Below are 27,982 nucleotides of genomic sequence, written 5' to 3'. Positions count from 1 at the left end.
GGCAACCAACTAGTCAGAAAGGGTGGTTGGAATAAGCAGACAGTTTTGGATTAGCTCCTGGCCAAGTAGTTAGATAGCTAAGCAACTATACAGCAAATAAACAAGTCGGTTAAGAACTTTTATCTAAACAGTTCTATCGTCGGTTCTACGTAACTAGCTAGACGAGTCCAGTTAACGAATTCTATGTAGATACACAGAGTCTTGGGTTTCCAACTGGCATAGCTAGGTGAACAACCGAAGTTTCCGAGGCAGTTCTACGTTCGCTGCCAGTTAGTTGTCTATGCGATTGTTGTTAACAGCGGTCGTTCAAGCGTTAACATTGATACCAACATTAACGTGAGATAGTTGGGAGTCTCGGCATGGAATAGACAGTCGTTGGTTGGTCGAGGTGGTCTTGTTCAGGTAGGCAGGTAGGCATGCAGGCAGCGATGCAGGCAGCCAGCCAGATGGCGAGGGTAGGAGCAAGCAAGGTGGGCGGTCGAAGGGGTAGTAACGGATAGTAAGGGGAGATCGGGGGTGTTCGGAAGGGGATGCCGGAGGTGGTGGCGTACAGGGGGCGGCAGGCTGGTGCGTCAGAGCCTGCAGTGAGCCCGGCAGTGAGGCGAAACGTTGGGCTCCGCGCGGGAGTCTCGTGGCCGCCCGCCTTTTCTTTTAAGTCGGGGTGCCTTTTTCCTTACACCCACCCCCCGCCCCTCTTTTCGTCGCTCTCGCGGTTCTACGGACCCATCGTCGTCGTAGTCGTCGTTGTCCTCGTTGTCGTCGCTATCTACTCTACAAGGCAGAGGCTCGTGGTGTGCATCATCATCGTCGTCCGGGTGCACGAATTCCGTCTCGTCCAGGTGGTGGTGGTGGTGCTGGTTGTTCGTCGCGCGATCGTTCTCCGTATCGTCTCACCGCGATACGATCTTCGTCGACGAAACGGTTGGTCTCTTCGGCGAGTCCTCTTCGCCGTCATCTAGCGGAAATCCGATCTCGTGGACAAAGAGAGAGCGAGAGAGAGAGAGAGAGAGAGAGAGAGACAGACGGAGTGACAGAGAGAAAGAGTGAAAGAGAGAGAGAGAGAGAGAGAGAACACGACCGGGACACTCTCGTGACGGGACAGTGCGGCAGCCGGAGAACGAGGGTCCACAGGATCGTCTTGCTGGATCACCGGTGTGCGTGACCTCTGTCCACATGACACCGAGTGTCCGGTGCGTGTGCGTCATTCTAAATGTTCTCGGTCCAAGGACTCTCGCGGTCTCATCGTGATCACTCCAATAGCGGCATCGCCGAACGATCCTCGTTTCTGAAGAGAGCCAGCTGCGAATTTCTCTGTTGGTGTGCATCCGCGGCTCCCGGATGTCTGGCGCAAAACGGAACAGCAGCACGGCGATTCGGCACCACGGGACTGCAATGCCAATGTCAATGCTAGTTGAAAGACGGTCACGGTGAAATACGCTCGCGTTCTTTCCAGCTTGGCTGGCTGCTGGTGGCCGAGGTAAATCGAAACCGACGAGTAATCTCGGGGAGCGAGAGAGAGAGAGAGAGCGAGCGAGAGAAAGAAAGAGAGAGAGAGAGAGAGAGAGAGAGATGGCTTGGGTGATTTATGAAGAGTGTTTTTCGATCGGTGAATGTCTGGCTCGTAAGAGAGCGGATTGATCGCCAGTGCAACCTCGGTTTCGGCGCAGAGCCTCGATTTTTCCGCTCGCAGAGAAGCTGCGGGTGCCGCGTGTGGTTCTGTTGCCCGCGACCTCTCTCACGCACCGCCAATGCGGCTGAGATCGCGCGATCTCATTGGCTGCAATCGTGCCGTGGTGTCGGCGATGGGTACGTCCAAGTTCGATGCTCGTGCCGCGTCGTGCCGAGTTGACGCGTGCACTCTACCCTGTCATGCTTGTCGCAACTTGTCTCACTATTCTCGAAGACGATTTAGCAATTTTTCTTCCGTCGAAATTCTGGACCTCGGGGAACAGATCGTATCTCGTCAGAAAGTGATACTCCCGATTTGGAACTTTTCGTGCACGTTCCTCAAAACCTCCTACAACTACGGCCGAAGTTTTATTAATTTTTATTTAGTGAGTTAGTCATGAGAAATTCCAAATCGCGTTTCCCACCTCAGTTTCCCTATTCCCTAGTAAACGAACTTCGCGAGCTTGAGGAAATGATGGTATCTCAGTGAAAAGTATTTCTCGGGTATTAAATTTTTATATGCATTCCTCGAAGCCTTATCTAGCTGCAGTAAATGCAGTTAAAATTTTTATTGAACGATTCAGTCATGAGAGACTTCGATTCACGTGTGCCAGCTTTCATTTATTATTTTTCCATTTTACGAACAACGGGATTGCAATGGAACGATTGCGTTGTGTTTAAAATCAATCGGATCGGTTTGCAATTTTTTCGGTATACATCTCGCGAAGTCCAATTTTACTGTGAAGAATGTTCTTCAAATATGTATTCGACGATTCAACCAAGAAAACTGTTCAATTACGTGCCTCGTCATCTCTCGCGTCATCTTTTACTTCTCGAGTGAACGAACGTCGTATCATGAAAAGAATAATCATATCTCATTAAAAACTGTGTTCCTCGGGTTGAAAATTTTCGAATACATTCCTCGGAGTCTTATTTCACGGTGCTAAAACATTCACAAATAACCGTCCACAGGTTCGGCCACAGGAAAATCGCGCATCTCGTCCTTGCTCTTCGGGTTTCCAAGTGAACGAACTTCGCCTCGCGAACGACTGGCCACTCGAGGGGCATCGCCGAGTATTTTCATCGCGTGCGTGTCGTACCGCGGGCTCGGTCGCGTGGACTGGAATGATTTCTCGTTGTAAATCGCTCGACCGATAGCGATCGCGATACAAAGAGAGCGATTCCGCCGCCGCCGCCGACGCCGTTGCCGGCCGCTGCCGCGCCGATCTCTCGCAACGAATCGGGGCCTCGTGGCTGGCTCATGGTTCATCGGCAGTTCACCAACAGTTCACCGAGAAAACCACCGGCCGCGGACTGTGGCCACTCACGCGATCCTCGAACGTTTCAAGAGCCACGTCGACCGTGCAGCTTCGATTTAGTGTCGTTCCGAGGTGTGAAACCGGCTCCGAGAACCCTCCGCGATACTTCGACCGGGTGCTGCAGCCTTTCGGTGCATCCTCTGACCTCTGACGAGGCCACCTGCAACGCTAGCTGCAATGGCAGCTGCAGATTCGCAAAAGTTCGAAAACGTTGCGTTCACACGTTCCACGGAGTGAACATCTATTGGCATTCTGCTCGTAGATGCTGGGAGGTCTCTACCCGTTGTTTAATTTGTTCAAACGATCGGTTCGAAGTTGCGAGGCAGAGTTCTGTGAAGTGTTATACTAGGATCTTCTGTGAAACTATTTCAACGGAACGCGCGCGAGTTAACTTAATCAATGCTTTAAGCAGGTACTTAACTCGAAATTCATAGCGCGATCATCCTTTTCCAACCTGAATCTTTCACATTTATTGCGGATGAGTGATTTTCTAAGTGGAAAGTTATAAATTTAGCTTGAATCAGATCAGACCGAAGTTAGTATCGGAAGTGATTTAAGTTGCAGCCACGCGAATATTTTCCGCGGAGATTTTTAATTGCTTAGAAGGCGGGCAAGCCGAGACCACGGATAAGAAAAATTGCAAAGAGGTCTAGAAATAATGTCGGTCAACGCGTTCGACATACTGCGAAAACGAACGGAATCAAAGTAACACGGCTAATGAAACCGTAGCTCGTTAAATTTGATAAACTCTATCAGAAAATTCGATCCGCGATAAAGGTGAATTCTTGGTGATAGTCAAGGAATTGTACGGAACGATCGCCGTGGCACTCAACGCGTCAATTAATCACTACACCCCCCCCCCCCCCCCCCCCCCGGGTTTCCTAACCACTCCTAACCGTATCCGGACCGGAAGTGGCTGGCACGGTAGCGATTCTCGGTTTTTCGTTTTCCGGGAACGTTTTCGGTAGTTTCGAGGCGGAGCAGAGGCGGAAAAGCTGGCCTCGGCCGAGGAAACGATAGGCCGGAGGGCGTAATCAAGGTCGTTGATTCGAGCTCTCTCGTTCACGCGACTGGCTCCGAGGTTCTCGGGTGCAACGGGTGCAACGGGTGCAACGGGCATCGGGCGGCGGCAGATTTCAATTTTTTCGTGGCACGCGAGCGGTGTCGATGCTTCGTCTCCGATAATTTCCGAAGGGCCCACGGTTTTCGAATTCGCACACGTGTTTATTCCTCTTCCGCAATCGATACCTCGATGCGATTACCATTCATCAGTCGCCTTCGTCGTCGAAACGCGTCTTTCTTCCTTCTTGTCTTTCGCTCGTTGCTGATTCACGCGGCTTGCAGCGCAAACTAGACTGCGTCAAATCTTGCGCAGTTTTCGTTAGCACCAGTATCTGCATCAAGTAATTAGCCCTACATTTTCTTATAAAAGTTTGTATAAGTTCAGTGATAACCCATTTACATCATCAATTTTTATGGATTTGGATAACTTTATTAAGAAAATTCACAGAAGCGTTGAATCGTTTATTTGTCATTAAATCGTGGATTTTATGAGTCGACGGTACTTTTTTATACTACACCTTACGATTAGTTCAAGTAATTTTGATCCTATACTATCCTATACTATACCTATATTTATCCTCGTATGTCAGTTTATCCATTCTTAAAACAAAGAAATAATTTGTTAGTGTGATAACAGCATGGTAGCTTCGCACGTAGACCGTTCCTAGTGGTGGTGCATAGTACAATCGATGATAAGGTCATTACGTTCCACTCTTCCTTGCGATGCAAATGGGTTAATCCTTCTCGTTGTTTGTACTCCTTCGAAGCTTGCGGCAGGTTTTATTCGTGACTCGATTCAGTGTAAATATAGAATGGTTTTCTTGCATCTTTCAAGCTCGCATACGCCATGAATGCATAAATATGCGCATAGTCAAAGTGTCGGTCAGGTTATGTCCCGAGAAAACCGTCGCCGTTTGATTGCTCGCGCTGCGAGCCGACGCCCTCGTATTTAAAAATGTTTATCAGGCTCAATAACGTTCTTCGTCGGCTTAGCGTGACCGTGTATGTCACGGGCACGAGTGTTGCAGGGTTAGGGTACCGTGACGGATCAAAAAGGTAGGCTCTCTTTGTGAGCGACTCGCAAAAAAGAAAAGCAAACGAAGTTCGATCGATGCGAGGTTTCGTACTTTATTTAACTAGAAACTGAACTGCAAAAAGAGGTCCGTGTAATTAAAACAGTCCTGTCATTCCCAGCCCCGCGTCTTCGTAGAATCGATTCAATAAGCTGAAATTTGTGGCGTTCGCTCGCCAAACTGTCTCGAATACGCTCGCAGACTTTTCAGCGAAATTTTCTCGACGCGATTCAAGGAGATCTTCTTTCAAATAAGAACGGCGTTTTATTCGATTATATCCTTGCATTCGACTATGAATTTTGTCATCAGCCATGGCCGACGCTAGCTTCGAATTTTCGAGCTCATAGGATTAGAAACGGTCTCTCGGAGCGCATGCTAGCTACTCTAATTCATCGGCGAACCACACGGAGATGTAGACGCTTATTGCGAAATGTCTCGCATGAATTCCAGAATGTCAGCCACCGTATGCGCCGCGTTCGACTGAAAACCGGAGGTCTTGACGCATAAAGGCTGCTGTTCTCCGGCTTGTCTCTTCTAAATACAGAGTCGGATGTACTCGAGCGCTCCGAGGTGAGCGGTGTTCGGAATCAATCTGGGATTTCATCGTTATACATCACACTTTCTGAAAATTAATAATTTTCCCGAATTTTGGGGACGGGCGTGCCTCCCTCGTTAGTTTCGCCGAGCAAACGTTGTTATTATTCCTACATGCCGTGGCAGTTATCTAAAATTTTGTCGCATTCTATTAAAGTCGATATCTTTGTAAATGAATTTTCACGCGCGACATGCCGTCAGCGAGAAGTGAATGTCATTAGGGCTCGCACGGTCTAAACGGATAATCACTGTGATCAACATTAAGTTTTAAGCAGTTTTCGGCTTCGTTACCGAAATCACTCCGATTTCGCGGAGTGTCTGCATAACGGGGAACGCGGAACAGAAAAAGTTGCAAACCGAGACAACGACAGGTTTCGTGTTGCGATTGCATGTAGCTGTCGGAACGTACAACCCGGTAAAGCGTTAATTATTTTCTAATTTCGCTGATACGATCTCGCGGCTCGTTTCAAACGCCCCAGTGCCGGCGTACGCATTCCGAGCGTAATCGTCTAGGGAGCTCTACAGGGCGATCCAAAAGATAGAACACAGTTCGAGGATGCTCCTTTTTCGCGGTATTGGGGCTTCCTTACACCCTCGAACACTTTGCACGCTAATCATATTTGGCGTACAATTTCCTTGTCACCGTCCCGGCGCTTTATCAACAGCTGCAACCTTTCCGAACGAAGTTCAATATTTGCGCGGCAAGTATTTAGACGCCGGCAGGAAACGGTACACAAAATACCGAGTTTCAATTACTTCGAGACTTTCCGGCAGATCAAACACGGAGGAACCGATATTTTCCGGAATTTAACGATCCTATATTTGTAAACGCCGAAGCGTTCTAAGTTTTCCCATTTCTGCGCCAAAATAGATCAGCTTCTTCCTTTGAATCAATTTTCGAATGCAAAGACCAACCTTCATGGAATTTTCCCGGATAAACGATCACACAATTTTCAGATATTTACACTTGGATCAGTCGCAGCACGAGTAGGTGCACTCTAACGCAATACGTACAGTGAGATGCGAATGCATTCGTACTTCTTTATAGTCAGGCAGAACGATGTACAATTTTCGAAGGTGTTAGTGGAATTTTTTTACTASAGATTGGTTAAAAAAATCATGAAATGCTCATGCATACAAGTTACCGTGATCTATAAAACGCATTTTTTAAATTATTGTCATAGCCTCAGACAAAAGAGTTAAAACACGAGAATTTCAACTTTTTTTCATTATTTCATTGCAATTTTCAAAAACAATTATTTAATCATCCAGTAAACTAACATCTCAACAAAATTTAGATCGCTCGGTATAATTAGAATTAGTCGTTTGAATACTACCGTGTCTAACTGTATACATATATCTATATACATATTTTGGGCTCTTGAAATCGTCATAAAAATTTAAATAAGAGAAATCGTTCGCTCGCCGGAAATAATTAAAAGCAAAATAGAACTACCAATAGGTTTCGTTTCCAAATATGTTTCTATGTATCTACGAACTTCCTTGTGCCACGATTGCCTCGCAGCGAGGACGGTGTACCGAAGCAGAATCTTTTCAATTTTGAAAACATCCTCGTTCGAAAGGAGACGGAGCTTCAAAGTTATCGATACAGCTCCGGTGGTCTCCGTGCAATAGTCGTTGAAAACGCGCCGCGAAAGCTCCTCAGCTTCTCGAGGAAACCCGCGCAAGTATCGGCAAACATGGTTCCGTCTAGGAGGACAGTTTATTGCTTGTACAAATAAGTCTTGAGGGCATTTTGTCCAAACAATGGCTAGGGCCCGTGGCCGATCCGTAAGTCACGTCTAGCAAACGTGACGGGCGTTTTATCGGGAGCCCGTCGACCGGGACAAATTAAACAACAGCTTCACCTTATGCGGTGTCTTTATCCTTTTAAATTGAGACGCCTGCGAAAGGAGCGTTCGGCTAGTCGTTATTCCGGCACGTGGTGCTCGGGTGCTTCTTCGTTTGGCAAGCTCTCTCTTTCTCTCTCCCCTCTGAAGCAATTCCCGCACTCGATTCTGCAGCCCTGCTGCCCTCACTCACCCTCCTCGCGACATTAGAAGAGGACCTGTAGCATTTCTATCGCCGATGCCAGACACGCTCGCTCATAAACGCTGGCTGCGGATAATTGCCCTTGAGTTCGCATCCGCTGGCAACCATACCCTCTCTAATTTTTCGTTAAATATTGCGATCCTTTAGGCATCTGATGCACCTGTTGAAAAATGTCATTCAACTGCAATTCTATGTTTAGGAGGAATACACCCGGTATCGAAGCGACACTAGTGTTTTCCTCAATAATTTAAGCAGGATAGAAATATTTCATTATCAATCTGAACGTCCTTGTTTAGACTCCATGAACCTTTATATAAATATCGTAAAAATTTCTAAATCTAAATGTGTGAAGTAGGTAGGTTTCAAACTTGGCATAGCTTTTTCAATATCTCATCCAGCTGTGGAAAAAATGTCAAAAATCCCTGCGCAGCAGTTCGGCTACAAGAAATTCCTGTAAAGCTAGGTTCGGACGACCGTCCGGATTCAAGTTCTTTACCGAACTAATTGATTAGTTCCGACTTGGTTAATGAAGTTTTCGACGCCGGTAATCGACGCTTTAATGATATTCGAGCGTCGCATTAATCACGGAAAGGGATCGCGAGGGCAGGAACGGTGTATGACCACGACCGGGTGATTCTACTCGAGAGTGGAATTTTTCAGCAAGCAGAAAGTTGGCTGTTCAAATATTTGGAACAAGGTAAACTAGGAGGCTGACGCCTCTTATTTTAATAGGAGATCTCTCGGGTCCACCAGCAGCTGCCTGTCCTGGGATCCTTCGGGTCGATGCCGTTAGGGGGGCTTAGAACGTTTCCTTCCGTTTGTTTCGCGGCGAGGAAAAATTCTGGTTAATCCGAGCTCCCTGCAATTCCGGCCTGTTTCCGTCCCGCTCACCCCGGATTATCGAGATCCCGACGCACGGATATCCGGGGTCGTCGATCTCTCTCTCTCTCTCTCTCTCTCTCTCTTGATCTCTCATTCTTTCTCTTTCTTTCTCTCTCTCTCTTTCTCTTTCCTTCGACGCGTATTCTCCTCGGTCCGCTTCTCACGATCCTGTGGGCTAACGTGGAACGACAAATTGCGTCTTTGTTCGGACCAAGATCTTTGCCCGGATCCATCGCTGGAAAATATTCGCAACGTCGACGGACATTTTGCAGCGATCAATTCCGGGCGCAACGTGGCACGGTCTCGGGAATTTTTCACGTTCAAGGAAGCGAAACCACAATTCGCTGCAGCTGCGGATGTTTCACGTTGGTCCGCAAAGTTCTAGGCTCTTTGGAGGATCTGTAAGTTCAAGTATTAGTCGGCGGTGGTATTTCGAAGGTGTTGTTTCCGCTGAATTTTTAGCCTCGGTCGAATTGTTGCTAGTTTCACATGGTTGTAGCAAGTTGTTGTGGCTGGAAATTGAAGTCGGGGGTCGGCATCCAAGGTTCTATCTCTTCAAGGATCGCTTAAAAATCGTTACATGGAAATTTGGTCTTTGCGTATGTGAATTTTTATACGGTTCCATGTGGAATAAGTTTAAAAAATGATTGAACAGACTGAGCTCGTTTAGAAAAGATAAAAATCAATTCTATCGTTATTTTATTTATGTAGAGTTCTTCGAGGAGCGAATTAATAGTACACGTACTATAGTATCCGCGAAACCAGTTGGTTCCCATCGCGATATTATTTCATAAAGTTTAACAATTCTCGTCGACCAAGGTAGCACAGATCTACCGACTGAACAACTTTCATTATATCAGCTAAGAACAATATTATCACCTCCGGGTATTCGTGAACTCCGGGCTAGGTACACGATAAAAAAGAAAATGTTCATACTAGAGAAATTATACGTTCATATAAGTTAAAGCTCACAAATGTTTATCGTGTTGTTTTAAAGGAACTGCCGAAGAAATTCGTGGACCGTGCGATTTGAGCAAAAAGCAATACTATTTTTTTCTGCATCGTTTTTTCTACTATAAAACTAATAAAATCGCGGAAACGATCCATTGTTTCGAGTTGCCACTTCTTATTTTTATTTTGAATAAAAATTGCCCGAGAGAAGATAACAAAGGGAAAATATCAGACAGCGTTGTTCTTGTGTGAAACAACCGATGAAGAACCATTCATCCGCAATTGTTCGCAGCGAGAATTTCATTTAATATTGGAATCAAATACATCATTTGCTGAACGACGGATAATTATTTACAAAGTGGTGCTTTGTTTCAGAAAACAAAACAGATAGAGACTTTTTAAATATCGATGTCGGGGATCATTCGGTAAATAAATTTCTAAAATAATTTTTCCAAGTCCGCTAAATCATTTGCTTCGTCGGACAGAATAATACGCAATCACTTTCAAATGATTGTTAATATGTTATTTAAAAACTTGATTTCCATGTAAAAACCATAAAAAAGATAAACAGCAATATTTATCGGCGGTCGCATGCGACCAACATAGCAACACTGTTAAAGCATTGCGTGCCACGTCATTCGTATATGAATGACACCAATGTTTTCTGCGGGGTTGCGTCATTCATGCGTATCTGACGTGTACATTCAGCTAAAAATACATACATGCGTATAACTCGCACTAAAGTGTACGTAGAGAACAAGTTCCATTCGATTATGACGCATAAATATTTACTTATAGCAAATCGCCACATTATTTGACATTCTTGGTTAAAAATTGTTTTGAAAGAAGTTACTATCTTGAAGAGTATTCAAATCATTATTCCAGTACGCGGGGTCTGATGATACATTTCAATTGATATCTTCTTTCTAAGAGCTAGTTTAATATCTCCTCTTTGATCTATAAGATTAATATCTACTTCTAATCATTAAGATAATCATCGTAGTTTTTGATAACAACTTCTCTCCCGTGTATTAACTTTTCGATTAGAGTTTCGAATCTTTTAACATCTGACCATGGTTCCCTCGATCTTTGAAAATCTTCAAAGGATATTTTTTACACTAGACAAGTCTTGCAATAAATGCAAAAGCGAATAGTATTATAGGCCACATAGCAATTCATTTAAATAGATCCAGGGATCTTATAAAACCATCAAAGAATCATTCAATTCGCTACAACTAAAAGATTTGCAATTAGAAGGCTCATCAGTCGCGTCCCGAAATTCAATTCAAACAATGGCTACGTCAGGAAATCAAGGTGCGTGGTATCCTTGAAGGGTTAGACAGTTAAGAAGCGGACCGAGGGTAATCCGGACTTAACGCGGGGGTTGGAACCGGTGGGGTCGTGATTGTTCTGACTGGTTTCCCTGATCCGTAGATGCCGGTCGAGCGGGCTAAACGGCGAAGACCTATCCGTCGCGATTAATCGACGGCCGCGCGAGCACGTCGATCGAAATCGAAATCGAAAACGGGATCCGTACCGGGGATCGGGAAGTAATGGCGGCTGGAAATCGAGTTCGCTTTTCGTTCGATTCAGTTGTCGTCGTCTTTGTCTTTGTCCGTCGTAGAGAACAACGACCAGTCGTGGCGGCTGGCCTCAGGCCAATAGAGGTCTAGTTGAAAAGGGTGAACGTGAAAACCAGGTGGAAAGTGGGGGTGGTGGACCGAGGAAGGGATCGGTACACGGTGCACGGTGAACGGTAACACGCGAATAGCAGAGAAGGAAGAGAATCGGCTGTGGAACCGGATAGAGGAAGAGCGATTATACACGCCGCGAGTGACAAACATACGTTCGAGAGAGTGATTAAAAAGAAAGGGTGAATACAGTTCTTACGGTTTTTTCGTCGGTGTTTGGATCCCGAATTATCGTGTGACAAGATGCGCTCGCGACGTCGTGACGGCGGTTGAACGGCCAACGACACGAGTGGCTCGTGCAGCCCTCGATTCCGCCAGAAACCTCGCTTTCAAACGCCTTCAAACACCTTCAAGCCTTGAAGAGGCTGCACGCACCGCACTCCTGCCCCGGTTCGTCGCTTATCTCCTCGGCTGCGTTCGTCTGACACGCGGAACAGGTGAGAACAACCCTTCATCCTCTTCTACTCTTAGCGAACTTCCGGTGAACTTACCGGAAACAGACGCGAACCTCTACAGTCGCTAGCTATAACCTACCAGTTTCACTCGGCGGTTTTATGAGCGAGGGTTCAAGCCCCTTGGCGGTACATGAAGATTTTGGCTAATGTTTTGTAATTTGGTTCGTGGCGAAAAGGCCATTTGAAACAGTAAATGGCTGCTGCCGTAAATGGTTTTAAGTATGATTGCTGCTGTGATTAAACTGCATTAGACTTAACATAGAGCTGACTGTATGAATGCGAATCAAGCGGCAGGACGTAATCAGTAGACGGTTAAAGAAGAAGGTAGTCAATAGTGAATTCATATACGAAAAAATTATTAGTAAAGGAGAAATTAAAGAAACTAGGGTTAGTCGACGAATAACTTAGCACGAATTTGAATTCCTATACTACAATTATGAATACCTTAATAGAATACAGATCTGATATTCTTTTCTCTTTTTATTTTCTATAGGCTTATTTTATTTATTTTTTTACAGTTGGTTTTCTTAAATTTTCCAATTACTATTATAACTACATCTCCTATTACTTAATTTGGTTTTCTATACTGTGTTTTGGTTAAATTTTAGTCTTTGATTAATTTGAGTTTCTATAGTTGATTTGGAATAATTTCTACTTATAATTAAATTAGGGGTTCTACGTATAGTTGATTATAGTTTAGTTCTACTGATCATTCAATTTCTATAGTAGATTCGGGTTACCTTTTCTGAGCTTTTAATATGAAATCAATGTTTTATCGTTTAGAGAATCGCTCACTAGTTCTACGGTAAATGTCGAAGAACACCGCCATATCAACATCTAAATTATACATCGAGTATAATTCAATATCTTGTAAAATTTTTTATAGGTCACTATACCCAATAGCAGTGATTAGTAATATTGTTAATAGGTTCGTTAGTAAACACAAATTTTTGTTTTGCGAAACACGAAACACCTTGCGAAACTGTCTGATGTCAATTGAATAAATTAATAAAATTATTCAATAATTTCCGGTGAAAGATGTTTATAGTTTGAACAATTGTAGACTAATTAAAGGAGGCAATTAAACTGGACAATCTTTACTTTTAAAAATCCTTAGTCTGATCGCGAGTTCTAGTAGAATAAATTTATATAGAGTGTCCCGTTGCCAAGGTCCGAGTAATTGCAGGCTTAATGCGGAACGAAATTCCGAATTAGCGGAAAAGAATTACGCGAGTTACACGGCAGAGCCTTGAACCGCGAAGTTTGGACACTTTCCCAATTCCTTGTCCGAGATACCGAACTCCGCTAATGGATGAACCCAATCTTTCCGCAATCTCTGCCGTTCGGCGTGGCTCTGTGTCAACTGAAGTCTTGAAGTGGTTCATTATTAAAGCCTACCTTGCTGGGCTCCAGAGATACGAGGCCAGCTTTCGTCTCGAATCTAAAGTTCCCCGGGGGTCTCGAAACATCTTGACGTGCCTCGCGGAACGTTCTTTCGAACCAACGAACCGAGATCGTTCGTAATAATTACACGGTAATGCCGGGGTCGTCGTGTAAAGAACGTCCACGGCCGCCAGAATGCGGCCAGTTTTCGTTAGCCTTTCGCTGGAAATTGTTCCGAGCGCGAGACTTGCATCGCTAAAGAGTTACGAGCCTCGTAAATACTGCCGTTAAATCCCGCAGGAATTATAATCATAGTAATTTATCGGCTCTGGGTCTTCGAGGCGACTTCTTTGTTCGAGGATAACAATTATTTTGAGGGGATGCTGCGCCGAGTGGCGGAATAAACTCAGACGAGCGTAATAAGTTAACAAATTCGAGGACATTTTAGGATGATAGTTTTTGTTTTAGATAGTATACAATATTGGCTTTTAGAAATAATTAAAAATCTGAACTCTGTCTTTAAACATATTTTGGCTCTCTGTTATCTATTTTCCTGCAACATGTTCTTCTTGACTCTGTGTTACATACCCTTGTTAATTTTACTTCGTCATCATTTTGTATTAGTGCACGAAGTATCCTATAGCATCAGTATAAATCTTTTCACTCACAGTCACTCACACATCTATCAATGCAATTTAGACTATGTATTTTTCAATTAATTCAGTGCATATATTATATTCTGTAATCTAAAGAGTATTTTGCTGGTTCAATTAACTATATATATATACAATATCTTTCACGACTGTGTTGATCAACATTTCATCGACCATAATAGCTGATAAACGAAACTATTTTTATTTCTTGTATATTTTTATGTACTCTTATTCTTTGCCTTTGACAAAAGAAGAATGAAATTGTGTTTTTATTTAGAAAAAACAAATAACACTATATTCGGCAGATCATGTATGAAATCTTTATTACGAACCTGAATCGTTGTTACAGTGCAAGGAATTAACAAATAATAACTAGCATCACCGTAAGGATTTCGTTGTACATAATATTTATTCTTATGGTAGAAATATTTTCTTGATAATTAAACAGAATAAATTAAGTTAAAACATACATTCCTGAAGAATTCTGAAGTACTTTGAGAACTACCATTGTATTAAATCTGTACTGTGGATCACATCTTTATAGTTACTGCAATCAAGTAAATAGAATCTTCCAGTAACACAGCTTAAGGATTGTTCTACGGAATAAAATATTTTTGGAAGATCGATATCTCCCACCTGTTACACTCATTAAGAGGATTAACGGCATTCTTCGAGATTGGAGATGTAAGTTTAGAATTTCGACACCAAGGCTGCCGAGTGGGGGTGGTGTTTAAGCGGATGTTTAGGGTCGTTTGCAGATACAAAGAAGCCATCGCCCTCTACCAAAAGAGAGCGTGTAAGACTCGCTCTTGTCTCTTTGAGCGAGACCGCGGCTCGTGCGCCATAACTGATGCCAATTACTTCCGGTCGATGGAGACCCTGGTTATAATTAGTCTTCGAACTTCCCGCGAGAATTCCCGGCAGCCCTAATCGAAAATTACCGAAACTGGTGCGCGCGGCGTTTCCCTCGGCAATTAGTCCGTCACAGTGGTACCGAGTTTCTCGAGAAAATATCGACCCGAGCCGATGAATCCGAACAACTGTGACTTCCGGAATGGTGGAATTGCCGAGGGGTGTAGCGGTCGAAGAGGAGTAACAGCCGAAATAGGTAGCAAAAGGGGATAGCGGTCGAAGAAGGCAGCAATAGGGGATAGCGGTTTAAGAAGGTAGCATTAGGGGATAGGGGTTTAAGAAGGTAGCGGAAGAGGGTAGCAGTCGCATAAGGTAGCAAAGGAGACGCACCCCGCGCCGGAAGACATGCATACGAAATCGGGCGAGCGTGTTTCGAACGACTTGCCGGGCGTTCAGCATCGGGAACGAACTATTGATCCCCCTTTAAAAATATCTGGAAATCGGCGTAATAATAGCCGAGGTTTCGGCCCGAAGATAAAGTGGAGCTCCTCGTCCTTGTTGTCCTGGCTGCCGCGACGAAAACATCACGCGACCATGCGCCGCGACGGGCTCGAAACTCCCCCAGGAAGAAAACTCGCATTCCAGCGACTGTTGTCGCGATACAACCCAGGAAATTCGACCGTGCCGCGAGCTCCTCTATCGCCTTAGCTCTGGGTGATTTATTTCGCGAGCGGGCAAGGTCCTTCCTTTCTGAGCTGGAAATAGGAGGCGTACGGCGGCGCGTCTGCTGTCTACGGTATCATTTCACTTTTCGTTTCCGCACGACGGACCTTTTTCTCTTAAAAGATGTTCCAGTAAAAAATATTTATCGAGTTATAAACTCAACTATCTTAGAGACCTTTTGGGATTCGTTACGCTCGTTCGGTTCCGAACCGTTTCATCGAAGGGTCTGCAAAAGTTTATAGGCCATACTGATTTTATATAGGCTCTGCCAATATTTTTATAAGTTCTACAATTTTTTCATAGGTTCCATAATCTTCTCAGAGTAGCCATTATTTTTCTACAAGTTCTTGAAGTCTTTTGAAATTGCCTACTATTCTTCTAAGCGATCTATTCTTTTTATTGTCCATCGAATTTTTATACTCCTCAAAAAGTTTTTGTAGGCTCTACAAATAGTATGTAGTACAATTTTGATATGGGTTCAGTAACCTTTTGTAACCACTAGAGTTTTTGTCATTAATTTTGCAATTTCATCATAATACTTACCGTTTTTCTGTAAATTCTATAACTTCCTTGTGAAATATACAATTTTGTCTTAGGTTTTGCAGTATGTTCCAAAGATTCTAGAATTTTTATCACTTAGTTTTCAATCATAAGACGTATAATTTTTTTGCTTGCTCCAAGATCTGTTAAAAATGCTCTAGAACATTTCCCCTGGAGTTTGTCGTACAAATATTATTTTGGTCATAGCCTTCTGAATTTGGGTAGTTTGCGCAGACTTCGTCGTGCGGTTAGCCAAACAAATAATCGTTTCCTTGTCGTCGGCAATCGTCGTAATTCGAAACAGTCTCGGTCTTAAAGGAGAGAGTTAAAAGAGCAATTTGAAGTTGTGCATTAAGTCGCGCGACAGGAAGGTTCATTGCAGTCTGGGGCACCGTGGTCTCGGCACGCGGCGAGCTCACGCAACGGCAGGCGATCCGTTCCGTAAAATGGCCCCGAGCAATTTCGACGTCGGTGGTTGTGGGTAACAGTTCACGGAGCAGTTACATCGTGTTACATTTACCATTTCCCCCTCGAATAATCCCGTTCCGTTCAATCCGGTGGGCAGAAAATTCCTTCGACATCTAACGATCGCTCGAAAATTCGGGCGGTCGATCGACCACGGACCTCCCGTCGAGTCATCTCAATTAAACTGCAGGTTCGACGGCGTGGCCGAACCAAAACAAGCAATTGTTCCGCGCCGCGCCGCGTCGCGCCGGGCCGAGCCGGTTTCGGGCCGGCTCGAATCCCGGGGAATTAATTCGTTTCTCCTCGGGATTAATGTCATTTCTCGCGGCCGTAATTTAACGGGACCGGTCGGGTACGCGACACGCCGAATTTACAAGCCACCGGTGGCCCGCCTTGTTTTTACCGAAGAACTCAGTCGCGCAAAACCACCCTCGTTACGCCGACCCTGCGTCGTGATGTCTCCTACCGGGATAAACTCGCTCGTTGTCCTACCTGCGTCAATGTTTCCACTCTCAATCGCTCGAGGCAGCATCTATTATGTACTCTGCGCCTCTCTCAAAGGCTGGTTAATTTATTTTTTGTACGTTCCAGTTCTTATATTTAGTTATTTCTAAATCGTTTTATACTTTACCTAGAGGCATCAGAATTTTATTGGATCGCTACAGAATTTATTAATTGCTTCTCAAATTCAGTCTCTACTATTATATTTTTTTTATAGCCATTACAACTCTATTACGGAGCTCTGGTTTATTAGTAGCCTGGATTTTTTATTAGCAATCTAGAATCTGGTTTATTTTCGTAGTCTATATTTTTCCACAATTCTTGGAACTTCGTTGGATCACTTTAGAATCGACTTCTAGCTCACACAATTTTTGTACAATCCGTTCAAGTTTGCTATAACCCGTAAATGCTATTGCCTTTCTAAGCGTGCTATAGCCTCTACGTTCTCTGTATAATCCTTACGAGCTTAATATAGCCTTCACAATCTTTGTACATGTCCTACTTCGTCGCAGAGCATGGGTTCTATCATCGGTTCTAGAATGTTTATAAAAAAGCACGAAACGAATCCTCCTAACAAGCGTTGATTACAACCTTCCGGCACACGGTCTAGTCTCCACAGAGATTCACGGAAGAAATTCTCTAAGTGCTCGGACTCCTTGAATAGACCGAATAAATTCGTTTTTAGTTTCGCCCTATCTTTCACGGCAGCATGCCCGACGCTCGGGTTCTCGGTGTTTGGCCGGCGATTCGTTTTCCCAACAAAAGAAGAGAGTTCCCCGCGTGGCGTGCAACGTCCCGCGAAAGTAGGAACGAGTTTTCGTGGAGTGGCCGAAGGGTAGTAACTGGAGTAACGAGGGCGGGCGAGACGTGGGAGGGTTGGGTCGCGTGTTTCGTGTTGCGCCAGGAAAAATGTATCGTCTTTCGTTCGTCGTCGGCCAACAGGGAAACTCGCAGGCATCCGGCAGGCACACGAAAGTTTCCGAAAGCCGAGCGGAGTTCGCGTGAGTGGGTCGCGACGTGAAATGATTTTGCTCTCGAGGAGAGGGAGAGAGAGAGAGAGAGAGAGAGAGTGCCGGGCCGGCGCGCTCGAACACGAGTCCGAGCTTGTACGCCTAATCGCCGGGACGAGTTCGGTTGTGTTCCCCTTTCAGGGATCCCATCGATCGTCTCGATCGTGCAACTTCCTTTCTGGAATTAGAGTCGGCCTTCCCCGGGAGTCCGACTACGTCTTGGACACGTCGTCCTCATGCAAATTAACCGGTAACCTACATCATGCGAGCATGATCCGGATCGCCGAAAGTATGTTCGTTGCGGTCCAGATCGGAATCGAGGGCTCCGGCTGGCTGGTAGCTGAGGCACGTCTGCTTTATTGCCTACTTCCGAACGATCCGGATCAGCTCGTTTTAATTGCGTCCCGAAATCCGGCCAACTCTGCTCTTCGAAATTTGTGTAAACTTAACGATTTATCTTCCGATCGCATCGGATCAGCCTACTTCTGTTTGTCGAGGCTGGAGACGATAGATTTAACTGTTTATCCGTTTCATCGGCTTTCGAGTTGATACTAGGACAGGTAGATGGGAATTGAGTAGGCGGTGAGGTTATAGGATCGACGATCTACGAGTTCAAGTCGCATAATACTTGGCATTTCACATCGTTGCCAACAGCGGAGTGCTTGAGCATGAATATACCGAATTGTATGGTATATGAGGAAACTTCAGAGTTTATGAAAAAATTGCTGTACCCATGGAAAAACAGTGGAACCATTGAAAAGATCGTAGGCACTGCATACATATTCCGTAGCCTATAAAAACATCGTAGACCCTGGTAATTAATCGTAAAAGAAACGTAACTTCTATAAAATAATTGCAAACCCCGCTCCAAAAATTGTAGAGTGCACGTGGTACAATTGAGGAGTCTACAAAAGAATTGGACAGCTCATGAAAAAACAATTGACCCCAAAAATGTTGTTTGACTTTTGAAACAGCTGTTTAATTTATGAGAAAAGGATAAAACTCGAAGATGTTCGTTACGTTGCCGCGGATAAAAGTTTTGTCGTAAACTAGAGAGGGTCTACTTTGTTCTTCTACTTAGTGGGAACATTACGGTGTCTCTGGTTGCAATTATTCCGTGCTGGCAAGTGTAAGCCCGCGAATATATTCAGCAGACCTCCAAGGCGCAAGTTTTCCTTATACGTCGAAACGTCCGTACAGGTAGACTAGTCAACGATTCGAAACAATAGTCTGGTCGCGATAGTCGGTACGGTAGGATTCCATGGAAAATCGATCGGGTCATTGTACTAAGCAGCTCAGGTGTAAACATTGCTGTACCGTACATCCTTTTGCCAGTTACAACGAATTAACTCGGTCTCTGTGTCTCCGATTGTAAATCGTGCACGACTCCGACGATTCCTCGCATTCGCGAATTCTATTCTTGCGAACGGCGAATCGTTAAAAGCGCGCAGGGTTCTTCCGCCGGGTTAAGAGATCTCGAACAGGTTACTCGGTTTAGTTTGTGTCCAGGAGTGTCCTGGAAGTTCCATGCAATTACTACGAGTCTTGCGGAATCGTTGCCAGCGAATCCAATAATTGCCAGCGAAACAGTTTGAGCTTCAGCTGTGAACGGGGGTTGCAAACGTCTCGGCTTGTCAGTGGAATCAAATCAGTGTCAGAAGCACAAGCCCGCGATACTGCTGCTCGGTTAGAACAGCCACGCGCCTGTTCACAAAGGTCTAAACACGTCGGGTGCCATCGCACCCTCTAAACATTATGATGTACCCTGATGGTTCCAATACACACTCCGCGGCCGCGCCACTTCGGACAGTTAACAGACCGATTCTCGTGCCCATTGACGTCACCTTTTTTTAATTAACATCCTTACCAGAATGACGTGTTAGCACACATTATATTCTTTTTAACACTTCTGTTATTGGCATGACAGTTCAATGGCAGGAATTGAACATTATGAACAATTTCTATTTCTAGCTATTCATTTTCATACGTTTACATTTTGTTTCTTAGTATGAATTTTGACATGTACAATCTCTGTTTTGAAGTGTATATTTTCATATACAGCGTGATAGGGAATTGATTCTTGTCAAAATATTAATAGAAGGAAAGACTAAAAATCTTTTTATTTATAGCGTTTTCTTTTTTAGAAAACAGAGTTGGAAGATGAGTATGGCGAAAAGTAGAATCCGGTAGTATACGAGTTCAAGGTATAGAATTATAAATAGAGCAAAATTGACCAAATTCATATGTAATGAAAAAATCAATGGATTAGAACCTAACGATCTTTAGTGCTGTCACTAATGAAGAACGTGTGAGGGTTCTTAGAGCGACGCATCGTGCTAGTCTATTCATGGTGACAAACTCAATAATATCACATAGTCTATTTATTCAATTTTCATTTTACTCATACTTTTCAATGAATTATTTTGATTTTATAGAGTGCCTAAAGTTTTTTAATATTTCATTTTTAGACACATGTTCACAGAAAATTGCACTTTTAAGTCTTCTACGATACGAACGACAAAACTCGAGGAAAAGCGGACGTTTTCGAAAGAATCGTGCCGAAGCGGTCGACGTACGATTCCAGGACGACGGAAGTAGTGCAATTTAATTGTCTCGGAAAGTTGTGCTGGAAATGTCGACCGAAAGTTCGAAAGTCCCGCGTGTTTCGAGGTACGGGCGACGGGCGATGATCGGAGCCAGAGGAAACGTTTGCCGTGTTCTGGCCCGGTTGCGAAAGACGATCGGATTAAAGTCGAGGATGAATTTCAGCCGCGTTAAAATTCCTCGCGTGTGGAAACCATACCGCGGCGAGCTTCGCGGGCCCCGGGATTGGCGATTGCCTTGTTAACTCGAAATCAATATCATGCCATAACGAGCAACAATTGGAAAGTGTCAACGCGGTGGCCGGGCTTCGCTAACGAAACACTTCAAGTCACCTCGCAGGCACAACCTTGATTACCTTGCGTGGCTGCCGATTCTCGACGCCCGAGGGACCCTCAAGCCGTCGATGGGAGGGCTCGTCGCGGTCTCCTTTTGTTCTGGTTCCTCCGAACTATCTAAACTCGCGATAGAATCTGCGCTCGCGAGACGTAGCTCTTGAAATAGCATCTATCTATTCGTCTGGCATTTCCAATCCTGCTGCACCATATGCACAGTTAAAATTTTATTTGCGGCGTATTGGAAATACTGTGCTCCTCCTTGAAATACTTAATTTATTTGAATCTCTTCGTCCTTTCATTCTTTATTACCGAAATCAATATTTGAAATGTTTTTCATGTAAATCATGCAGAGAGGTCAACATTATTCTCGACTCGAATTCCTCATTCGTTTCAAGTGATAGGAGGAGACATTTTTTGTAACGTTGACTTTACATTTCTGGAATTTACAAAATACGTTCGAGTTGTTTTATTTGCTTTTAATATATTTAATATATTTAATTCTATTTATTCTACCATGATCGACCTTACTACAAATTTTACCACAAATTTCTTTACATCGAAAGTCTTGCCAAACTTTGAACGTTCGCAATCTTTCTCTGCAATTGGAGAAATTCTACGGAAATCTTCCTATATCGTACACATTAATTAATAAATCTATTTTGATTCTATTCTGTTTATCATCCACTATATTACTAACAAATTCCTTAATTCATACACCATGAACAACTGTAACAACTACTAAAAACAGTGCGATGGACATATTTATGTTTCTCCTGACTTATAATAATTCCATTGATTATGTTTTGATAAGTTAATTATGATAAGGTAATTTCCATCAGTAGTTCAAAGTGTATACTGTCGGACACATTAATAATCGACGAAACCAAAAGCAACGTGTCGCGTATCAAACGCGTTGGTATAGTAAAGGACCGGGCTGACAGGTGTAGTTACGCTGAATAGAAGAAACCCGACTTACTCTCGCAAACAGAATCTCTAGCGAAATACTGCACGACAGCTCTTTAACCATAAAGCTACTTGCTGCTCTCGAGCCTAACTAACGCTGACTGTTTCCACAACGATTCGGCGGCATTCGCTCCCCCAGAGCAACAGAATCGCCTAGCTCTTCGTCTTGTTGAGCCAGCCGCGCACCTGACACCGGGATTAGAACGTAAATTACACCGGGCACACGAAATCGACATCGAGTGATCGATGGGGACATTGGATAGGCTAGTGAATCTCTACCGAAAAAATTCCGCTTTCAAGTATGCGAGACGATATTGATACTTCTCCTAGAAGGCTTGCAGGCCGGCGCTCGAGAGCTCTTAATTTTAGAGTACACTCAAGGGCCCGATGGAATCAATAGATACGATGCATAATAGGTGATTGCGTTGTACAATCGATTGGAAATTAAATTTTTATCATCGTTCGAAATGAATTCTCTTCTTTCGGATTACGACATAGATAATATAAAAATACTAGATAAATAATTATCTAGTAACCTTCTTGTAAAACCAGTTGCAGTCAACAAGCGGATAATTATTCGCGCGCGATGATTATCAACTATTATCTTTTATATTATTATCTAATAAATAATATATCTAATAAAGATAAATAACAATTACCTACTATATTATTTAACTAGTTTTAAGGTTAAATAACAGATTAATTCTTCAGATTAGTCTTCTCACTAGTCGCTGAGTGAGATTAGATAAATATACGCTATTGTAAGTAAATAAGAAGAAGACTAAATTATTCGCCGATCTACAAATAATTTAACAGTTACGTCTACTGACGGTTCTTCCTAGTTTAACAGCTAGTAAGGTATGAGGAACACTGCTCTAACCCTTTATGAAAAACCATGAGTATGAGTCGTCGTATTTTAATTAATATAAACATACTAACATGTAAGCGCGTAAGCGACTTTGTTATTAATTGAGGTACACGCCGTCCCTTGTTAAATCGTAATTTAAGGGGTCAACCCTTTGCGGTCTACAATGCTTTCTCTCTTCTATGCCAGAATTTGCTAAAACATTGTGTAATTGAACCCTATCCTCATATGTGATTTAATAACCCATTTAGATCTGTTTGAGTGATAGTAAAATTATTTTTACATACCAAGTAATTGTGTCACTAGTCATTTGTGTAACGTAATTCAGCGAAATAAGTCATTATTAGTAGCGTAGGTCAATGTTAAGTCTGACTCGACATAGGACCGCAAAGGGTTAATATGTAGAGAAAAGTGTGTCGAATTTTAGGAAAAGAAAATCAGCACGAGGTTTATAGTTGACTGATATTTAACCCTGTCTAAGAAAACATCCGACTTTCTTAACCCCTTGCACTATAATAACGAGCTAGACTCGTGACAAAGATTTCATGAAAGATCCACTAAATATGAATATAATTAATCTCTTTTAACTCTTTGCGGCACGGTGGGACTATTTAAGTCCCATCCCCTAACAATAAATTCAATTGAATTATTATTTTATTCTGTTTTTATGTAACCTGATTCCTTTGTTAATCAAACTATTCCAATTTTGTTTAATTTGAAACGCAACAAAGTTTCTGTGCAACATGGATGTATTTATTCTCTAAAATCGTGTGCCTCAAAGAGTTAAATTGAAATGAAATTTGATTATTCTGTTATTAAACTCTATAGACGAAAGTAAATAAAGACAGTAGAAGAAACGAAAATTGTTCGGTCTTATTAGGGAAAATATTGAGGACGAATAAGGGCTAATCAACGGAGCGTGATGGGCATCGTGGTGCAAGGGGTTAATATTTTTGCAAACATTGTTCTGAGGAAGTCCGAATTTCCAAAAATGTAAAACGGTATGAAATCGATGATCTGAAAAATCTGATAGATGATCATCTCAGTAGGAGAAAAAATTTTTCTCAATCAAGAAAAATGACTCGAAAATCTAACCAAACATTGTGTGTTCGCAGGAGGGACCAGCCGAAGATACGGAAGTACCGTGAGACGACGACACGGAGCCGGGAAGAGCGGCGTTATTCCCGAAGGGGGGCAGGTGGCAGGGTAGCAGAAGAAGGGGGTCGGCTCGTCCGCGTGCCAGCAAGTGGAAGAAGAGGAGAAAAAACCGGGGGTTGTTATAGCGGACGAGGAAGAGGAAGAAGAAGGCGGCGGGTGGTGGTCTTTTGATATCCGCCGGTGGAGGATCGATCGGGAGGAGGGAATCCGGCACAGATTTCGGACACGGCGAAAGCGAGACAGCTAGATAGAGGAGAAGTCAAGGGGCAAGTCAAATAAGAGAACACGTCTCAGAATTGAACCTGGTGTGTCGCGGGGGTGCGGGGCCGGCGAAGCCTTGTCAACCAACCGAGGATTAGATGGTGGAGGTGCTCGAGAGGCGGGCTAGGGAGCCTACGGGGCCGATCGAGGCACCTCGCACCTTCGCAGGGCCAAGAGGCAGCAGCAGCCCTGCCGATCGCTGGCAGCGAGTGCATCGAGTGCAGCGCGTGCAACGGTGGCTGAATCGCGATCCCCTGGAGCATGATCTCTTAGCCGGTGGCTGTGAAGGCTGTGAAGGCTGTGAAGGCGGTCCGCTCGTTGCTCAAACCGATCGTCGTAGTTGTTACGAGTCGCCGCGAGGCCTGGCACAGGTGACCGGCGTACAGGTGACAGGTGTAAAGGTGATCGGTGTACAGGTGGACATTTCGGTGATCGGATTTCGGTTCCGCACGGAGGACACTGCTCGCGTGGCCGCCGCGACGCCCGAGATCGACCCTCCACGAAACCGGAGAGAGAACGAGGCGGTGCAGGTCGTTGAGATCGAGGCACCGAGGATCGAGATCCAGCTGCCCGTGGATCAAGGTCCCGAGCAGCCGCGAAGAGAGCCAAGAAGCGATCTGCTCGCGAGCGGCGAGCAATTGAGCGCCGAGTCGGCGGAAAACGTTGTGCTCGGAGCGGTCGTGCTTCCGAGCAGATTAAAGGATCTGTTGGAGCCCAAGAAGGGCTCCCGAGAAACGAGCGAGACTGGCGAGCGCAATGTGGCAGAGCGGCGGCATGGGCGCCCATGCGGCCAACAATCCGTGGATGAAGTTGATGGGCATCGTCCACAAGGAGAGGAGGCACCACGACTCGGGATCCGCCGCTGCCGCCGCCTCAGGGGTTCAGGGATCTGCGACCACCGGCAGCAACGATCGGACGCTCAATCAGTGAGTCGCACACACTTCTTTACTGCCTTCTTTCTTCTTTTTACGACTTTACAGGAAACCTAGGATTGCTGCGCCATTGAGATCTTCAAGTCTCCTGTATACTGATAGTTACGCGTATGCGACGAATCGCTCTGGTTCTTAGTCTCTTTAATTTGCGACCCTTTAATCTATGATATGAAACGTCACGAGTAGGAGTGGCATTTGCATCGTGTTGTGCTACACGTTGTAAACCATTTTATGTCACACGTGTCAAGAAACACAAGTATATTGTAACAGCTATACATGCACTAGCGACATGCAACTCTGAAACTCGGTCTATATGGTTTTGAACCTTTTAAACTGAGACGAGGCGTAATTCTTTCAACATAGGATTTTTTTATATCATGTTTCATACTGACATCCAACTGCATGAGTAAGGTTCGCGATGCGCTGTAGTTGTTTGTTGGAAACAAATTTATTGCACAACAATCTGGAACTACAATCTGTAATTATTCTGAGTGGAGAGGGTGCGAAAAACCTTGCAGCACTATTCGTTTAAAATAAACGCGGATAATAAATAGCATGTAGTAAATAAATATTGTTACCTAGTAAAGATTTACGAATAATTTGGTGATCGACATAAAACTGATCAACGGTTAATCCATTCGTCGCAGAATCAGTATAGAAACGTCGAAGTATACATAGTAGTTGCGGAAAGTGTATATTTAATGTCGAAACAAAGGAGTTGTTCGGAAAGCATTCACAAACTGTTTGGCAGCGACCGGCCAAGTAGTTGACGCAATTTGCCCCGAACGGTAGTTTATTAGGAAGTAATTTCGTGATAGCAGCTACACAGCTGATTAGGATTATACATGGAGCATACCTGGTGAACAGGTTAATGGAAAACATTACCAAGGGAATTCACCGTCGCGGAACGTTTTCAGTGTTTCCCTGCCTCCATGTTTTTCATGGTCTCTGGTGGGGACAGTGAACAGTCTGTTGCGGTAACACGATAAATTATGTGCAATTACAGCATCAGGAGCCGCAACGAGATCAGGCCTTGCGATCCGAGCCTGCCTAAATGCCGCGCGGGCTTGCATCTCGATTTATTCGTGTTGCTCAAAGCGGATCCGCGGTTCTAACAAAACTGTAGTTGCAAGTTGGAAATTCACCGATACGAAACTGACGGAACTCAATTCTCCCGCGTGGGAAACAGTTGCACGAAAAATCACACATCAACTCGTTAGACCGCGCTTCATTTATAATTTCGAACGAATTAAATTTTGGATTTGTTTCTGCTCATTCAATTTTCACTTCTCTCTAAATTAAGTTTATCAACATTTTGACAACAGTATAGCGGAGCCGGTTGGGTGACCAGTAGCCGTGCTTTTGTTTTTTTATTAGGCACAGTTAACTTTATATTTATACAATAGGTATTAAATTTTTGCATGCAAAAATACACGAAATAAAAAATACAATACTTTTTTATTAGAAAATAAATGAAATGCTAGAATACAGAAATTTAATATGTTTTATTGTATAAATATAAAGTTAATTGTACTCGAAAACAAATCGCAAGCACTACAATTGGTCATCCAACAGTAATCGGCTCCAGTATCCTAGCCACCGAGTGAAAAATTCTTTGGAGAGGTTCGCGAAGAAAATGGTCGAGAAACTCCGGTTTATAATATTTAGATAAAAATATTCATTGAAAAACGCACGGCTATCGATGATCGATCTTTCAACTCCGTACAACGGACGGCCCGTAACAAGCACAACGAACGAGTACAGCAACATTTTGGCCGGCGATAAAATTCCCACCGAGACGAGTTCCACGAAGGTGTTTAATTGCTCATAAAATTTTACGTTTCCTTTAGCCGCGCACATAATATTTACGTACAATTACGCAGATGAAATGGGATGATCCCGTTTCTATTAACCTAAGTGTTTTCTCGAGAATAGCCAATGTTCCCTGTTAATTAATATCGCGTTCAGACACGGCTGAGATGACACACGTCACCGAGGCGAGACTAGTAAATCCTTGACTCGGATCATCTGAGAAAGCGGTACACAGACCGATTCGAGGTTTAATAGACTTGGGTTATCGAACATTTTGCAATAACTAGCAAATTAATAACAAATTTTCCAAGTAATATTGACACATAATTATGATTTACGAAATTTAAAATTTCGGAGTCTTGAATGTCTACGGTTTGATACGGTTAAGACGATCTTTGTGTGACGTTTGAAGACTAAATCAAGACTAACTTGGTGCGAATGACTATTAAAATTAAACAAATAAATGTTTTCCGATATTTCTAGAACGCAATTTCATCATAATGCAATGGCAGTAAAGTATCAGTTTTATTTAGATCTATTAAGTGTAATCGAAGCCAATTAAATTACAGAAAAAAAATGTCTCGTGCCATTGTTGCTAGTAAAGCCAATACAAGTATCAGGTTTTAACTTGTAGGCTATATTGTCAACAGCCCCACGAGCTCTTTATTAATCGTAGAAGATTAATTAAGACTAGAACTATTCACAGTTTGCGTATTGGTCGCAATGTTCAGTCAGTATTGCACTGCCGGCCGGTATACTAATCGCTAGCCTGTGTACACTCGAGGCAGTGTCTCCGTGTTTGACACAAATGTGTGTATACGACGCTCCCGAGAGAGTTAGGAGCAGTTTGATGGCTGATTTCCGAACCGAACTGACGTTTACGAGCTCACGTTTCTCGGGGAAATTGAACCGGACAGTTCGTTTCTCTGGGCTGGGTTGGCAGGATCCACTTTGACCGTCATAGACGGACAGTTCGAATCTTGTTAGGAAATAATTCTTTTTAACTACCTATTTTCGAGGCGGAAACTCCGCCGAATTAAATCAATAATCAGTTTGGTAAGAAATGGAATTTTCGAGTATACGAAGCAAAGGACAAGATTTTGTGACCATCAACATACTGTCTGGAATCTGTGGATCGTATTGAAATAAATAATTTGAAATGTAATTTGCAATTTTCT

General features: G+C 43.7%; 1 pseudogene across 1 annotated transcript; it reads left to right on the top strand.

Annotated features, from left to right (window-relative positions):
- Positions 1-530: 530 nt before the first annotated feature.
- LOC144473270 (uncharacterized) lies at positions 531-24,804 on the top strand (annotated as a pseudogene). Its single transcript, XR_013494538.1, has 3 exons — positions 531-921; positions 11,301-11,729; positions 23,757-24,804. The product of XR_013494538.1 is annotated as an uncharacterized LOC144473270 (transcript).
- The last annotated feature ends 3,178 nt before the right edge of the window (positions 24,805-27,982 follow it).

This window comes from Augochlora pura, chromosome 7, assembly GCF_028453695.1.
Source record: "Augochlora pura isolate Apur16 chromosome 7, APUR_v2.2.1, whole genome shotgun sequence".
Taxonomy (NCBI): Eukaryota; Metazoa; Arthropoda; class Insecta; order Hymenoptera; family Halictidae; genus Augochlora; species Augochlora pura.
This window is presented reverse-complemented; position numbering and strand designations above follow the sequence as displayed.